The 12,568-nt window shown below is 54.6% G+C and overlaps 1 pseudogene; it reads left to right on the top strand.

Moving 5' to 3' along the window:
- LOC120654289 overlaps positions 1-10,202 on the top strand; it is a 71,938-nt pseudogene extending 61,736 nt beyond the window's left edge.
- Positions 10,203-12,568: the final 2,366 nt, after the last annotated feature.

Below are 12,568 nucleotides of genomic sequence, written 5' to 3'. Positions count from 1 at the left end.
CACAGGAGGACGAGGCACTGCTTGCCGCCGAGGCACTGCTTCCCGGAGGAGACGATGAGATACACTGGTCTGAGCTTGAGTCAGACTCCTCCGAGGACGTAGAGTACTTCCCTGCAGCAGCCCCAGCTAGTCACGACCACGAGGCAGGGGGGTCTAGAGAGCCAGCTCCAGAGTCACCAGCACCTGCTACAGCTCTGAGTCCCAGGTGTCTCAGCCGTCCGAGCTCACCGCACTTCTACAGCAGCTCGTGACTCAGCAGAGAGAGGACAGGCTTGCACAGGAGGAGGCCAGGAGAGCCCATGAGGCTCAGCTTGCTGCTATATAGAGAGAGGCCGCCCGAGAGCGGGCTGCGACCGAGGAGCGTTTTGTCGGGCTTATCGACAGAGTCTCACAGAGGACAGACGCTCAGTTTCAGCAGATGCAGCAGGGGATGATGGCGATGTTCGGGATGATCTCACAGCTTTACTCTCACACCGGACTCGCCCCGCAGCAGCCAGGACAGCCAGGCCTTCAGGGTGTTGGAGCACCTCAGCTTGCCGTTACACCAGCTCCAGCCCCTACTGCAGCTCCAGCTACCTCAGCGACACCGGAGACCACGTTCTCGATGTCCGCATTACTTGGGTCTGCCGGTCGTCCACTGTTCTCTCCACTGCCAGCGACTTCACTCTTCCAGGAGTCTCCTTCAGCAGTCCAGTCAGTCGCCCTCCCCGTCGTACCACAGACACTACCTTCAGGGGGAGGAGGAGAGGGTTCCTTGCTTCAGCAGCCATCACAGCCGGCAGCTTCAGCACTCACTACTTCAGATGTTGACACATCTTCTGCTGAGCCGGTTACTACTTCTACGGACCCTCTTCCAGGCAGTGCCAGCACGCGAGCCTCTACCACAGCTACACCCCCAGTCACTTCAGATCCAGCAGGCAGTTCTGACCAGCAGCTCCCGTCTGTCACCGAGGGTACACCGTCCGACGACGACGACGATGATGACCCGGACCGCTTCCTTGCAGTACCACGACAGCCGGACCAGTAGCTCGCCTTTTTGGTGCTTTGACGCCAAAGGGGGAGAGAGTCAGGGGGAGTCAGAGTTAGGGGGAGGGTAGAGCTAGAGAGAGCTCGTAGTTATCAGGACTTTGATTCTTTGTATCACATTTGGTGTTAATTAATGGATATGTACATTTGTCGTTTGAGTATGCCGTTCTTTGAGACATATCTATGGATTTCGTTTGAGCCGTTGAGCTCTTTGGTCCTGCTTTCGAGTTTGCTTGTGTTTATCCTGCTTTATCTTTCTCGCTCTCTCGTTATTTATGTTTGTGTTGTCATCAATCACCAAAAAGGGGGAGATTGTAAGCATCTAGGCCCTCAAGGTATGTTTCGGTGATTAATGACAACCATTATTGTGACTAATGAGTTTGTGCAGCTTAATAGATCATTATCGCTCATTTGGTCATATGTCAAAAGAGGCCCCTCAATTTCGGTCATTCTAAAAGGCGATCTCGGTTTTCAATTTATATATGTCAAAGCTAAGGATCTTTCTAGTCCTAAGTGTCACAAGGTTGAGAAGGACACTTAGGTTAGTATAGGTTTTATAGTTTTGTAGTGATCGCACTATTAAGAGGGGTTAAGGCTTAGTAACTTGAGCATGGACATGGTCATTTGAAAATGGATGCACACTATGGTCACTCAGGTTTCTAGAAGTTCAAATAAGTGGTTCTCAAACTATATCTCAAGAATATTTGGATTTCATTCAAGACTCAAATCAGAAAAGACAAAATCAGAAAAAGTCTATACACCGGTTTAACCGACGCTCTCAATTTTCTATACGTCGGTTAAACGAAGTCAGCAGAATCTGGACAAATTCAATACACCGGTTAAACCGACGTGTTTGAATTTAACGTCGGTGCATTAGTCCAGAGTTGGTTTTTCCAGGGCAATTCAAGTTCTATTCACCGGATTAACCGACGCTGTTTGAATCAAGACGTCGGTGCAATTGACCAGTGAGATGGTTTTTTAGTGGATTTCAAAAGTTGTACTCACCGGTTAAACCGACGATAGGTTTGAGTTAACGTCGGTGCAGTTGTCCAGAGACTTGGTTTTTCAGTTGATCAGTGGACAACTACACTCACCGGTTAAACCGATGATACGTCGGTCAATCTGCCCAAGTTGTAACGGCTAGTTTTCAGAAGAGGCAGTTTACATTCACCGGTTAAACCGACGATGACAAATGGAGGGACGTCGGATTAACCGGCGCTACGCAGTTTTCTGGCAGCTTTTCTCCAACGGCTCTATTTGTGTGAGCTGCCTATATATACCCCTCCAATGGGTCATTTCGCCCACTCTTGACACCAGGCAACATCCATACACTCATACTATAGTCAAGAGCCACATTGAGCTTCATCATTCACATACTTGTGTTTTCAATCAATCAAGAAGCAAGATTAAGGACTTGAGTAGAGAGAAGTTAGTGTGCATCCGTTCTTGGTGATCGGTTCTTGCTCAAGTGAAGGCCTTAGCTTGTTACTCTTGGTGATTGGCATCACCTAGGCGATCTTGGTGATCGGGGTGTTTCTCGCGGAGCTTGCCAAGGATTGTGGGAGCCCGGAGAAGAAGATTGTACGTGGCTTGATCTCCACCACGCCGGGATGGTGAACGGAGACTCTTAGTGAGCGCCCTCGTCTCGGTGACTTAGGAGGTGACAAGACTCTTTGAGAGTGTCACAACGTGGATTAGGGGTGTGTGCCAACACATCGATACCACGGGAAAAAATCCGGTCGTCTCTTGTCCACTCTCTTTATTCAAGCATTTTCTTTCTTGCAATTTACTCATGTGCTTGACTTAGAGATCATAACTTAGCTCTACCTTGCTAGGCTTTACTTTGTTTTTATCTCTCTTAGCTTGTGTAGGTAGCTTAGTTATCCGGTTGGTGAATTGGTGCCCTACTAGCTTTGCATAGGTTAAGGTTGCTTTACTTTGTTTTAGAAATTGAAAAAGGCCCAATTCACCCCCCCCTCTTGGTCCATCGATCCTTACACCCCCGGTGGCACGTTGGGGTCAGGAGTGATGGGGGTCGGCTGTGGAGCTCCCGACCCCTCTCCTGACGCGCCAGCCTCCGCTGGTGGCTCCTCAACATAGTGAATGGGGGTTATGTTAGTTGCTGACGGAGATACCCATGGGAACGAGTTGTCATTTTTATCTCATCTTGGCCAGGGTGTTGGCGATTCATTTAGCCGTCGAGGGATGTGAACGAGTTCCAGGCCATCAAACTTGTCTGCCAGCTCGCGCACTACCTGGTAGTACACGTCCATCTTATGGCTGACGCATCCCGACTCCTTCATCACCTGGTCCACAATGAGTCGCGAATCTCCCCGGATTTCCAGTAATTGGATGCCTAGCTCAATGGCGATGCATAGGCTGTTGATCAGGGCTTTTATTCTGCTACGTCATTCGACGCCGGGAAATGGATATGAATTGTGTACTTCATACGGACACCGAGAGGGGAGACAAAAAACGAGGCTGAGGCCCGCTCCCTTTTTCATCAGCGAGCCATCGAAGAACATTGTCCAGTACTCCTCGTCCACCATGGCCAGAGGCAACTGCATCTCTATCCACTGCACCACGAAATCCACGAGCGCTTGGGATTTGATCGCTGTGCTTGGAGCGTAGGGGATGCCTTGACCCATGAGCTCGAGTAACCACTTGGCAATCCCTCCGGTGGCATCAGGGTTGTGGACAACCTTGCCTAGGGGGGGGGGGGGAGATGTGACCACCGTGATCGGGTGCAACTCGAAGTAGTGCCTTAGTTTGCGCTTAGCCATCAGCACTACATAGACAAGCTTTTGGATTTGGGGATACCGTGTTTTGGTATCACCCAAAATCTCGCTTACCAAGTACACAGGACATTGTACTTTGAGGGAGTGTCCCGCCACCTCTCTCTCTATCACCAGGGTGGCGCTGACCACCTGAGTAGTGGTAGCTATGTAGAGAAGGAGGGGCTCCCTGTCGGCAGGCGGAACTAAGACTGGTGCCTTGGTCAGAAGTGCTTTGAGTCTGTCCAGCGCAACCTGGGCCTCGGGAGTCTAGGTGAACCGCTCACTCTTTCTCAGGAGTCAGTATAGGGAGCCCCCATTCTCCAAGGCAAGAGATGAAACGGCTGAGCGCGGCAAGGCACCAGTGATCCGCTGGACGCCTTTCAAGTTCTTAATCGACCCCATTTCGCTATGGCATCGATTTTCTCGGGGTTGGCCTCGATCCCTCAATGGGATACGATGAACCCGAGAAGCATGCCACGCGGAACCCCGAAAATGCATTTCTCGGGATTGAGCCTGACTCCATTCACGCGGAGTCAGGCAAACATTTGCTCGAGGTCGACCACGAGTTGGTCGGCTTGTTTGGTTTTCACTACGATGTCGTCGACGTACACCTCTACGATTCGCCCAATGAGGTTGCTGAAACATTTGATCATGCAACGCTGGTAGGTCGCACCAGCGTTCTTCAGCCCAAAAGACATCGTAACGTAACAGTACGAGCTGAAAGGGTTGATGAAGGAAGTCACGAGCTGGTCGGATTCCTTCATTGCAATCTAATGGTACCCTGAGTACGCGACGAGGAAACAAAGGGTTTCGCACCCAGAGGTGGAGTCGACCACCTGATCTATGCGCAGCAAAGGAAAGGGATCCTTTGGACAGGCCTTGTTGAGACTCATGTAATCAACACACATTCTCCATTTCCCACTCTTTTTTCGTACAAGAACGGTATTAGCAAGCCACTCAGGGTGGTACACTTCATTGATGATGCCTGTGTCCAAAAGCCTTGCGATCTCCTCATCGATGGCCCTTCGCTTCTTCTCGTCGAAGCGGCGGAGTCGTTGCTTGACCGGGCGTGAACCCGACCTGACGTTAAGCTAGTGCTCGGCGTCTCTTGGAATGCCTGGCATGACCGACGACTTCGAAGCAACGATGCTATCCGACCCCTGTCCTCCGTCCACTTATCCCGGCGAGCCATGTGGGCCCCGCTGATGGTGACGGGGGGTGTCCGTGCCCCCATCCCCGGCCCTGTGCTGATCGTGGCGGATGGAGATGGGGAAGGTGCACTGTTAATGACGTCGCTGTTGGTAGGGAATGGCCACCCGGTCGCGTCCTCTGTCCGGACGGTCAGTGCGTCCCCCGACGCTGAGTTCCGGGAGAGTAGTTGGGCGGTGTCCACCCCGGGTCGGACTTGTCGTGTCGATGCGCATCCCGATCCGTACCGAGACGCAGGATGCACAGGCCTCCTACTTGATCGACGTGACTGCACGCATGGGGCCTTTCTTGACCGAAAACAGTCCCCCTACCCCCAGAGTTGGTGGGCCGTCATGTGGCGGTGTGGGTTCTCTCCCGCGAGGGTTGGGCGAGGCAGAGCCTTCTCGCGAGGGTCGGACGAGGCGGAGCCCTTCCGCAGGTGTCGGGCGAGGTTAAACTCTCCCGCGAGGGTCGGCCCCCGTGGGGGTCGGGCGAGGCGGAGCTCTAAGTGAGCCGTGGGCCGTTTTCGGAGACTGGGCCATGCCCGAGCCGTTCGGCTAGGGTTCGGTGCATGCTGGTTCGGGACGCACAGTCCGTTAAGCTCAGGTGGTTTAGTTTCGCACGATGATTACCCACATAAAATGGTTTCTTGCATAGTATACAGCAACGAATTAAGCGCGGCACCAGAATCCCAAATGAACAAAAATTAAAAGAAAAAATAGTATATTGGCACATCAGCCTACAGCGACATATGCGGCGGCGCGTGAATTCTATTCGGAACAGAAACAGCAGATCGGAATTAAGCGCGGCACGAGAGTCACAGATAAAATAGTATCAAGCAGCCTACAGCGACATATGCGGCGGTTCGGAACAGAAACAGCAGATCGGGATTTCCTTGACCAGCCGCCGCTGTAATAATCTATCCTACCAAATCCGACAATCCTGTCCTATTTCCTAATTAAATGGAACGCCTCATGCAACGCACGGAGAGAGACAAGGGGATTGTCTTATTCTCTAATTTAATGCAACGGCAGATGCCGCAACGCACGGAGAGAGACAGTCAGACAGAAGGGGCATGGGCATCAGTGTTACTTACTCCTGCGAACATGAGATTGGCTGGCGGCGCGGGCGGTGCTGGCGGTGGCGGGGCCTGCTCCTGGTTCTGGTCCGCCATGATGGTGACGGCGCCGCAGGTTGAGAGGGACCGCGATCGGAGATGGGCGGCGGCGGAGCGGACGAGAGGAAGCGCAAAAACCCTCTCTCGTGTTGGTCTGATGCGGCGCTGCTTGTGTACTGCCCAGTGCCCACCCCTCAGCGAGCGATGAGTGGGAGCAGGTGAGGCAGGTGTTCGCTTGCCTGTGCCTGCCTTATGGTTTTTTTTCTGATTTTTTACAAGAGAACAGTACTGTTGATTTGCTAGTAGTTGATATTTGATGCTGATTTATTATGAAAGAACAGTACTGCTGGCTATTTGGCTGACAAGCCAAGCGAACAAAGGGGTAACGAGTACAACATCTTGTTTACATGGTGTAAAGTTTTGGTGTAAAATGTCACATCGGATATTCTGACACACATTTAAAGTATTAAACATTGACTAATTATAAAATAAATTATATAATCTATCTGTAAACTACGAGATAAATTTATTAAGCTTAATTAATCTATCATTAAAGCACGTGTTACTGTAGCAGTAGTGTCTAATCACGATCTAATTAGACTCATTAGATTTGTCCTGTAATTTGTAAACAAATTATGCAATTAGTTTTTTATTTTGTTTATATTTAATTCTCCATGCAAGTACTGCAACATTCTATGTGTCACTTTTAAAGTTTCAATTTTGGATCTAATTAAACAAGGCCTAACCCATTCGGAAACCCCAAGCAGCAGCCTGATTGGTCGAGCCTGTTTTTACAGTATTGTCTGGTTGCAGCGGCTGCTGGTGCTGGCTGCAGCTGCGAGAAACTGTGAAGTTGTTGCTCATTCTATATTAATTAATTAATAAACTATGATTTTTTATTATGTTAAATTTATTTTTCTCTCTTAGTTATTTAAATTCAAGCATTGTTGGTAATGAGGAGATATATGTATTGTTCACCGGCAAGCGCGCTATGAAGGAATGCTGTTGGGTATGGACTACTTGTAGATACCCGTTAATATGATGGGTTTTTTGGGTTTATGCCATTACAATTTTCCAACTTCTGAAATATGCCATTACAATTCGCCTATTTTGAAACTTGCCATTACAATTTTTCGTTCCTTTGAATCGTGCCATTTTATACGTCTTTGATGCCCTTGGATCCACTTGCAGACCCTCGTATTTTCGTATGGCCCAAAATACCCCTGCTGCTTTTCTCCCTACACTCACTGACGTGTGGGCCCACACGTCAGCTTCTTCTTAAACCTCCTTCCTCCTTCAACCTTCTCTCCATGCGCTGCTCACGCAGCTCACCTCCGCACCCGGACACGCCGCGCGCGCCGCCGGCCTTCTCCCCCGCCGAGTGAGCGCCCCCCCCGGCCGAGCACCTCCCCCGCCGGGAGAGCCCCTCCCCCGCCTGGCCTTGCGCCGCCGGGCGAGCTCGCCGACGCCCAGGCGCGGCGCCTTGGCCCGTGTGCCGTGTGCGGCTCGCATCCAAGGAGACGCACGAAAGACGCTTGGCTCACCTCCATCCTTAGCATGTTGAGGCACTTGTGCTGCGGGGGAACCATTTGCCGAGGTGCTTCCTTGCCGGGTGCGTGGCGTGGGACCTGGGAGGGGGGGCACCGCGTGCGCCGTCAGTGGCTACCTCCACACGCGCCCTCGCTGGAGGCCGCTGCAGCGGGCACCCTCGCCCGGGGCCGTTGCTCCCCCATGGGGCGCCGTCGCTTGCTGGGGGATGTGGCACCGCCGCTCGTCGGGGGACACTGCGCCGCTCCCTCGCCTGGGGCACGTCATGCACCGGCGCCAGAAGATCCCTCGACGGAGCGCACCTCCTCAGCCTCCTCCCATTTTCTGATTTGAGATAGAGAGAGGAGCGTGAGAGAGGGGGGAACATCGTCGGTGGTGATAAGGTCGATAGCCTTGGGCGTCGGCGAGCTCGCTCGGCGGCCCGGGGGCGCAAGGCCAGGCGGGGGAGGGGCTCTCCCGGCGGGGGAGGTGCTCGGCCGGGGGGCAGGCCGGCGGCGTGTGCAGCGTGTCCGGGTGTGGAGGTGAGCTGCGTGAGCAGCACATGGAGAGAAGGTTGAACAAGGAAGGAGGTTGAAGAAGAAGCTGATGTGTGGGCTCCACACGTCAGTGAGTGTAGGGATAAAAACAGCAGGGGTATTTTGGGCCATATGAAAATACGAGGGTCTGCAAGTGGGTCCAAGGGCATCAAAGACGTATAAAATGGCACGATTCAAAGGAGCGAAGAATTGTAATGGCAAGTTTCAAAATAGGTGAATTATAATAGCATATCTCAGAAGTTGGAAAATTATAATGGCATGAATCCAAAAAACCCTATGATGATAGATATGGATTTGGGCAAAATTCTGTACCCACATCAGCACAGGTTTTTCAAATGAAAGTTTTTCTAAATAGGGTGCTGGCGGGAGGCAGCGGAGCTTATGGATCCGGGTTGCTGGGGGTGGGGGGCTCCATGGCCACCGGACTTAGAGGAGGGCTCGGCGGCGGCGGCGGCCCTGCGGCGCGGGAGCGCAGCCGGCTGGGCGGGGCCGGACCCCCGGTGGGCGGTGCTGGCGGCGGGGGCGAGAAGAAGACGGTGCGACGGCGGCTGGACGGCGCGACGGCGAGCTCGGTTAGTGTTGGCGGCGGAGGCGCCGGGGGGCGGCGCCGGAGCCCGGGAGGCGGGGGAGCAAGGGCGGGGCAGCGGCCGTCCCTGCCTTCTGCGACGCGATGCTCCCCCCTCGCATATGCGGGGAATAGATCCCCCGGGTTGTCTCCCGTTGCCATCTCTACATGTGCCTACGCAATGTGTCGTCTATGTCGCCGTGCCCATCTCTACTGCTGGTGGTCCGGGGCGGCACGGCGGCCGGGCTGCACCGGGACCAATGCATACGGCGTGTTTGCATACCGCACGACGGGCCGCGCCGCGGAGGCCGCGTTCCAGCGTCGGAGCAGGAGCTGCTCGCCCTGGTGGCCAACGCCACGGCGGCTAGGACCAAGATGAAGCAGGTGGCCACGCGCTACTCCCACAGCGTGCCCAAGCTGGCCTGCCCCGCGGGGGACCTGGGCCTCACCATCTGCACCAACGCGCTGACCTGCGTGGCCGCCGTCGACGCCGCCCGGGGGGAGGTCACCGTGGAGAGCGGCGTCACGCTGGGCCAGCTCATCGGCGCCACGGCGGGGGCCGGGCTCGCGGTGCCGCACAAGCCCTACTGGCTGGGGCTCACCGTCGGCGGGCTGCTATCCACGGGCGCGCATGGGAGCTCCTTGTGGGGGAAGGGCTCCGCCGTGCACGAGTACGTGGTCGGGATGAGGATCGTCACGCCGGCGCCGGTACGCCGCCATTAATATTCATGCAACTCATCAATGATCTCTCTCGCCTGCATTCTATGGCCTATATACGTACAACGTACTGACAGCAGGTGATGATTTTGCTTCGAATGCAGAGGAGGGCGTTGAAGCCACGAAGAACTCCGGCGGCCGGTGCGTCACCGTGCTGGCGACGAGAGCCGTCCTCGCTACCGGCAATTACGGCCTGATGAAGAACGGCCTGCTGCCGCCGCTGCCGGGGCGGCCGGTGGTGGGTTCCAGAATCCAGAACCGCATCCAGATCCAGTCGACCAGTCGTCGGGCCGCTGCCTCGTGGGCCCCGACAACGCCCTGGTCACGGCGTGCCCCTGGGACCCGCGCGTGTCCCACGGCACCTTCTATTTCCAATCCCGCGCCGTGGAGGAGGTGGAGCAGATGGCGCTGCGCAGGCACGGCGGGCTCACGCACTGGCGTTCGAGGGCGGCGCGGCGCCGCCGGGAGGTACGGCGCGGCGCGGGTGGCGGCGTTCGACCCCGACGGGCTCTTCTCCAGTGAGTGGAGCGACGCGGTGCTCGGGATCGGCGGCGGCGGCGACGGCGTGAGCGTGGTGAGGGACGGTGCGCGCTGGAGGGACCGTGCGTGTGCGCCCCGGACTCGCACTGCGCGCCCAGCAAGGGGTATTTGAGCCGGCTGGGGACGGTGTTCAAGGAGGCCTGGCCGCCAGGGTGTGCCGGCGTGACGACGACGACGACGACGACTAGCGACTAGCGAGGCACGGCCGGCTGAGGCTGCTGACGCGGCAAATTTAGCAGAGTGTTGATGGTTAAGTGTGCATGGAAGATTTATTAATTGTAGAAAACATAATATAGAACAAAGAGATTGGATTCAAAGAAAGCCAACACCTTTCAAACTTGCTAGCTAGCATCATGCGGCCAGCGAGAGATTCTGTTCGGTTGCCTGGTTCACCAACGTCTATTCCCTTTTCTACTGCCTGCGAGCTCGTCTGAGGGCTCATCCACGCACGATGCCAGCCAGGCTCCCGGAGAAACGGAGAAAATCTGCGTATCTCGTGAACTTGGCCGGCCGGGGGTGCCATTTGTACAGCATGAGCCAAGCTAGCTAACTCGTTTGCATGTGCTAGCAACCAATCACAAGGAAACGACATCCGGAGGGCCTGGCTGCGACAGAACCAGGGAACCAATAGGAGATGCATATTCGTAAAACGTGTCCCCTTTAGGGGAAAGCTAAATATCACTCGAGTGATTTGGAGGTTTTCCTCACTCGAATTTTTCCCCCATCTACACCTTCTTCTCCAACTCCGGCGAGGTTAGGGTTCGGATTAGGGTTTTGGGTTGCTGGGCGCCGCTGCTCACCACCGGCCTTAGAAGGAGGGCCGGCGGCGGCAGGCAGGCCCGGCGGTGGTGGTGGCATGGGGGCGGCGAGGCCGCCGCCGGCGGCGCCGCCGGCCCGGGCGGCGGAGGACGGCGTTTGGGCGGGGGCGACGGGTGCGGGAGGCAGCGGCGGCACCGGCGCGCTAGGGCTGCGCCGGAGCTCCGGCGCAGCCCTAGCACGCCCGTGCCGGGGGTGGCTCCGCCGTGCGCAGCCGCACGCCGGAGCTCCAGCGCAGCCCTAGCGCGCCCGCGCCGGGGGTGGCGGCGGGGCTGGGCGGCGGGGCTGGAGGTAGAAGATGAAGGGAGAAGGTGGAGGTAGAAGATAAAGGAGAGCCCTTGGATTTTAATCCAATGGTCCAAAAAATTGAGTGAGGAGAGCCTCCAAATCACTCAAGTGAGGGATAGACACTATAGAGACGTGGCTTATCTATTCACGTCTACTACGTGGTACATAGAAAATACGGGTTGTGTCCTTTGTTGGTTTCTTATATAGTAGTCGCTTCTTCATCTATTTCTATTTCTATTTTTATTTTACTCCTAATAACACACGAGTTGCTTCCTTTCCAAAGTCCACACAGTCCAGTGTTCCAAGTAAGATAATTTTCTCTCCATCCACACAAAATTTTGTATCAGCAAACCTATACTACCTAAAATCAACCATTCAGATTCCTTTTTAACCCAAATAGAACGGCCAAAGTTGTCCAGATCATCCCCTGCGGCTTCCCCACCACCACCTCTCGGTTGCGGTGTCGTCCTGGTCGCCCACCCGCAACTATTGGAGTTGTCTATTATTCATTGCCTTGTGCGAGAAAAGGTGAACCCATCGTAGAAGCTTCTTCTTCCTCTGACCATTTTCCATCCGACCATCCGCAACGCCCCCTCATCCTCCACCCCAGCCGGTGGCTCTGGCCACCGCGCTGCCCACCCACCGCCTCTTCCAACTTTAAAGAAATTGGGTGCTCGTAGCCTAAGAGAGGGAGAGGGTAAATTGGGCAAACTAAAAATCTTAACCTCAAACTCTAACTAATTTGCACAAAACGTAAACTATATCATGCTATTTAGATATGCAACTACGGTTCATCTAGTGTGAAAACTCTCATCCCAAAAGAGTTATGTAACCTATAGCCAATCCTATCAAGAAACTACTCTAGAAAAGTAGAGACACACAAGTTGTAATATGAAATGCGGAGGTAGCAAACTCTTTGACACGAGGAATTATCCCGTGGTTCGATTAGCCACAAAGGCGTACACCTACATCCACGTTGTTGAAGTATTCACAAATAATATTGTTTTTCGACAACCAAGTCTCTTCCGTGAACACAATTACAGTCACATTGGCCCCGGGTTCTGCTAAGGAGCTTCACCAAGAAGGGTGGGGTCTCCACGTCCCCCGCACAAAGATGCCGTCGCCGCTCCACACCTAGCCGGAGGGTCGATGCCATTGCCGGCGTGTCGGGTACCATGATTAGGGGCACCCTAACCAGGGGACTAAAACGCTCTCAAAACGCAAAATATGTATCAAGCAACCTGGCCCACGAAGGCCTACAACCTCCAATCCAAAGAAAAGGAAATGACTTAAAGAAGCCCAATCCACGGCCCAACAACACAGCGCGGCCCATCCAAGCACCCTCGAACCGCGCTGAACAATCTCCGTTTCGCTCGAGGGCTCCCCGCCGAGACCCTCGACCGCACCCCGCGTCTCCGCCTCGCTCGAGGGTAGCGAGCCCACCCTCGAG

The sequence above is a fragment of the Panicum virgatum genome, chromosome 1N, assembly GCF_016808335.1.
Source record: "Panicum virgatum strain AP13 chromosome 1N, P.virgatum_v5, whole genome shotgun sequence".
In the NCBI taxonomy this organism is placed as follows: domain Eukaryota; kingdom Viridiplantae; phylum Streptophyta; class Magnoliopsida; order Poales; family Poaceae; genus Panicum; species Panicum virgatum.
Note: the sequence above shows the minus strand (reverse complement) of the source record. Positions and strands in the feature narration are given on the sequence as shown.